The following is a 5,259-nucleotide window of genomic DNA, read 5'->3' as shown; positions in this document are numbered from 1 at the left end:
GTCATAATAATTATTAGAAGTTATAAAAGTAATTCTTTTACTTTTAGTTTCAATTCTATACAATTTTTTTTAATCCAATTAAAATGAGTTGCACATATATTATAGAACATGTAAAAAAAACTCTGTGATTTTTTAAACAGAAAACCACCGTTTTGATTTTTTAAGCATCAAACGAACACTAAAATGAGTACTGTTCACGTACGACTCCGTCCAACTTCATTCGGCAGATTTGAGCTTACCGCTTGATGCAGCATCTAACGAGAATATACTGAGAATCTGTATGGACTCGTCCGGGACGATCTGGTCCAGTTCAAGGAACCAAACGGGCACGTGCTCCGAAGATACACCAGCCGATCCAGGACGGGCTCCGGTACCAACAACCAAAGACACGGTTGATTCTGGTCTACAATGGGCACCAATTAGGAAACCAACCAAACTGCACATATATTTAGCAATATTGCATTGCAGCCAAAGAAGAGATGATGAATCGATTCGTTTTCATTGCAAAATGCACATTTTGGATCACCTTGCCATTTTCGTTTGAGAAGATTATCCTTTGCTAGAATTGCTCCTTGACAAACCAGCTACATGAAAATTTTGATTTTCAAAGGTAATTTAGCTTTCCACAACACCGAGTAGGGTAGGCCATTTTCATTCCTACACAAGTGATTATACATTGATTTCACTGTGAAGTAGTTTCTGTTTTCCCAATCCCATTTGGGTTTATCTTGAACATCTGATAAAGGAGTAGTCATCAGAGTATCTCGCATTCTTCTCAGCTGGTTTTGTAATTTTTCATCTAACCATCTTCTGAACGTGAGATGCTACTGTTTCCCAGCCAGATGGGCAACAGTGATATTCTGCTCATGACAGATAAGGTATAGATCAGGGAATTTCTCCTTCAGAGAAACCTGACCACACCAGGTGTCATTCCAGAAGTCAACTTTTCCCCCATTTCCTATAATCAGAGATCTACCTCGCAGGTAGAACTTCTTCACTTTGATCAAGTCAGACCACACAGGGGAATCACTTGATTTATGTTTAATCTGAAAAATACATGAGCTATTTATGTACTTCTTTTTGACAATCTCTTGCCACAAACCATCCTCAAGTTCAAGTTTCCACCACCATTTACACAGGAGGCTTATATTGAGTTTCCTTAAATCTTGAACCCCCAACCCTCCTTTTTTTCTTGGGTCTACAAATTTTTCCCAATTTTACCAAATGATATTTCTTTTTAATCCCCCGCTTTGCCAAAAGAATCTTTTTCTAGTTTTGTCCATTCTTTCGTGGGTAGTCTTTGGTAAGAGATACATGGACACATGATAGATCGGAATACTACTCAGACTAGTATTAATCAGGGTGGATCTACCACCAATGGTTAGGGAACCCCTTGCCAGCCATCTAATCTTTTCTTGAGTTTCTCATCAACTGGGATCCAGTCACACACATGGAGTCTTGACCCAGCAACAGGGACCCCCAAGTATCTGATAGCAATGGCACAGTTAAACAATTCGGAGTAAAAAGCAGATTTATTCTCATCCCCACTCACCATCAAGATTTCACTCTTTTGAAAATTTATTTTTAACCCTGACATCGATTCATATCAGTAAAGTAGCAACTTGATGTTCACAGCATATTCTTCATCATCTTGTAGGCAGAGAATTCATTTGAATATGGTAGCACTACTACCCCATTCGGTATATATTCCGGGATTAAACCTTTGATTAACTGATTTTGCTTTGCCAAGGTAATTATTTTCGCTAGAGAGTCCGCTGCTATATTGAATAAGGGGACAAAGGGTCTCCCCAACACCTTCTTATCCATTGAGAGCTTGTTTGAATAGCCCAGTACCCGCCTGGATCCCGATCTATTCTCTGGGACAATTTGACCCGTGGTTATTCTCCCACTGCTAACCCAGTTGACTGTTTGGATACGAGGCGAGCCGAAATATCCGCGACCCATTCCGCCCTAAACCCCCTCCATCCACAGGGAAAATAAAAAACGCCTCATGACGTGTGAAAACTTATCCCCATCTCTCTTGTGAGCGTCCTCTTCGTCTCCTCTATCTTTCAAGTCCTTCGTCTCCTTGGTTGATTCATATGTAGTCATGCGCGGCTTGCCATCCCCCGCATCGCACGACCTCACGAGTGCCGTCTCTCACTACTCTCGAACCCTGCCATCTCTGAAATTCATCATCAATGCCACTGATTTCAGATCTGAATGAATGCGGCTCAGCTCGGGGCTGCCTAGAGAGGACAACACCGAGGAGCCTCACCGCCAAAGCAGCTTGCAGCCTGACTATGGAGATCTAGCCTTGCGCTGTGAGATTTTAGGATTTATTTCGGTTTTCCCTTTGACTTTGTTAAACACGCGTGGATTTCTACAGCTGGTCTTCCAAAATGACCATGGGGATTAATCTCGACGGGTCAGATCTTGCACAGGGATCTCATTTGACCAAATTAAATCCCCGCCGGTGTTTAGTTTCCAGGGAAATTCTGTCCGTGCACCCAAACAAAGCCTGAGGATCGGCCGGGATTGGGGCTCGATTCCGGGCACCCATGGAATGAAATCCCCGCGTGGAACGAAATCACTGTCTCGCAGAAAAGTGCATTTGGACACGACGGGGGAGGGAAAATTATCGGCCTAAACCCCACCGTTCCACGGGGGAAACCAACATCACCTGCCCAGGTCGGGATCAGGCTCGCGTCGCTTCGTCCTTGACTCGCTTCTCTGTTCTAGCCGTCGACTCCGCCGCCTCTTCCCTCTCGCCGACGGCGGCGGCTTCTCGGATCAGGCGCCAGTTGCAGCACGGTAGGTACACATCTCTTCCCTCACTGCCCGTCGCGCTCCTACTCCTCTTCGTAGGGTTTTGAACCTCCCAGATGGCAAGATCTGGCCTTTGTTCCACTCCGATTCTGCAAGCATTGGTAACATCCCACCGCCGTCGCTCATGCATTGCACCGGTACATGTAGAGATTTTGAACCTAACCACTACGACACGTCACAGTAGGTAACCTCTTCTCACGCTGAACTTGAGAGCTGCAAGTTACAGGTCCGAGACTCTGGGTTATATTTGTGAAGGAAGGCGTGGCCGTAGTTGGTGTTGAGGCCCGAGAGACAAGGAGAAATGACACGTAAGTAGTAGATATTTCAGAGTTATACCTACCACTGGGTATATCCTGATCACTGAAACTTGCGTACGCCTGTGCAGCTGCACTAGGTATACGGTTTTAATTAGGACTTGATCTTGCTTTAAAAGTGCCGGGTTTCTGAAAATTAAACATATTATGTATGGTCTCCATCCTACTTTGATGACATTATGTTACAAGTCTTTGCTAATTTCTAGTATATAGAGTTGTGTGGAGGGACGAAGGTCGTGGGGTCACTTGGTTCCTCCATGTATTGATCTTGTTCTTCTATTTTCTCTGCCATGGCTAGGTGACATTGAAATGGCAAGAACCAGCTAGTTTTTTTTTATTGAAAATACGAAAGGCCATAAAAGATTTCGGTTTGCAACGAGTTAGTGATTCACAATTGTGAAAACTTTCAGATTTGATGTTTCTGAAAGCGCATGGCTTGTCAAGCCTACCAAATGAAGGATTGGGTGTTGGAAAATGTTAGGGTAAATTAATCTCTGGCCTACTTGAAATTGCATATTACTTTTGTCATTTTTCTTGGATATTGTCAAGATATGGTCAGGAAGCTACTTTTTCACAACTAAGTGTAACTGAATGAACTGTTGTCTGATATCTGAAAATTTATGTGAAGTGAAAAAAGGTGAGGCAGCAGTAGCCATGTCTTTTTCACAACTCACAAGTTCATCAATTGTGTCGTAGCTAGCTGGTGTAGTACATTCATTTTTTTTTCCAAAAAATGCATTAGTTATGCCTCTCTTGTCAACTGTAACTGGAAGAAATGCAAATTTGTAGGAACATAATCTTTATAAGTTCAGAAGTTGTAGTTTGTGGTTAGACTATAGTTTGGACTAATCAATTTGGTTGCTCTGAAATTTCCTTGTTTCTGATATGCTGGAACATGAAACGGTGGTACCTGGAGAAGCTAATCAGCCTGCTCCCTTGTTTGTGATATTGCAGTGCCGAGCCCTTCCACCTATGCAGTGGCTGCTCATCATGGTCACATCCTTTTTCATTTGTTCAGTCCAGTACGTGAGCACCGCAACGCCCAATTGATACATCATGTCGGCGAAAGCGGCCTAGTTACTTTGTGTTTTTTTATCTTTCATTTTCATCACTACTCTATAACATATTTCTTTATCTTTTTGTTTACAGGATCAGAGTGTGATTTTTTAGCAAGGCTTGTATGTCCCAATGTGAGCAGGCAGGCTACTGTGAGGTCCACCTGTTATGCAAGATCTAAATGCGATGAGTAGAGCTGTGTGGAAATTGATTAATGAATTGGTGTTATGTTGCTATGATTGGAATGCCTAGAATTATGTCTATCCTGAGATAATTATATATTTCTGTTGTAATCTGCTTGGTAAAGAGTGTTTTTGTAATTTCCAGGATCTTGTTATACATTATTTTCTGATTCGTACTCAATTTCTGTCCTTTTTTATATTGCTACAGTTTCCCTTTTATAATTTTCTTGAATTTGTTTGACTACAATTCCCGGGTTCTGTAACTAAAATTAAATACTAGCATGTAGCAATCCATACAAATCCTAGTGCATCCAAACAAACTAGGGGTTTTTATATTGAGTCAACCACCCAATCCCCCTTTGGTTCATGTCTCCAACAGTTTGCGTACCCATGTGCCAAACGAGGCCTGAATGGGAACGGTAGAGCTGAGTGGGAGTCGGAAGCGTGGGGACTGGAGCACTTGGGTGGTAGGCGAATGGGCGACCAGGAGCATCTTGGCGAGGTTGTCTATGCTGCAGGGGCTCTGGAATGTCAATTGGTTGTTTGTTTCTATCGATTTTGCATGTCGCTCCCTGAGTTTCGTTGTCGATTTTGCATGTTGAGCTCGATTTGTGGCCCGATTTGGATTTTAGCTGATATTATTGTTTCTGCTGCCGTGTTAGGGCTTATGGAGATGCTCATCTATGAATTTGTGGGCTCTATGTGTTGATTCTAAGTTGCTTCTGCAGCCGTAACGTAGATCTTTTGGTACATTTTAGAACGAATTGTTCGAACCATGACGATCTCGAGGAGGCCGGTGGATATGGTGCCGTACAACAACGAGAGGACGATATAGTTCATGTGCCGCTAGGACACGCAGTCGGGGTAGGTGTCGTCGA

At 42.9% G+C, this 5,259-nt stretch overlaps 1 long non-coding RNA gene across 3 annotated transcripts; it reads left to right on the top strand.

The window, feature by feature from the left end:
• Window positions 1–2,021: 2,021 nt before the first annotated feature.
• Window positions 2,022–4,541, top strand: LOC133887240 (uncharacterized). 3 transcript variants are annotated; one of them, XR_009903537.1, is made up of 4 exons: window positions 2,022–2,814; window positions 3,554–3,625; window positions 4,098–4,165; window positions 4,293–4,541. It is a non-coding gene; the product is annotated as an uncharacterized LOC133887240 (long non-coding RNA). The 3 variants fall into 3 exon arrangements; XR_009903536.1 differs by lacking the exon at window positions 3,554–3,625 and adding an exon at window positions 3,056–3,137; XR_009903535.1 differs by lacking the exon at window positions 3,554–3,625.
• Window positions 4,542–5,259: the final 718 nt, after the last annotated feature.

The sequence above is a fragment of the Phragmites australis genome, chromosome 12 (genome assembly GCF_958298935.1).
Source record: "Phragmites australis chromosome 12, lpPhrAust1.1, whole genome shotgun sequence".
In the NCBI taxonomy this organism is placed as follows: Eukaryota; Viridiplantae; Streptophyta; class Magnoliopsida; order Poales; family Poaceae; genus Phragmites; species Phragmites australis.
This window is presented reverse-complemented; position numbering and strand designations above follow the sequence as displayed.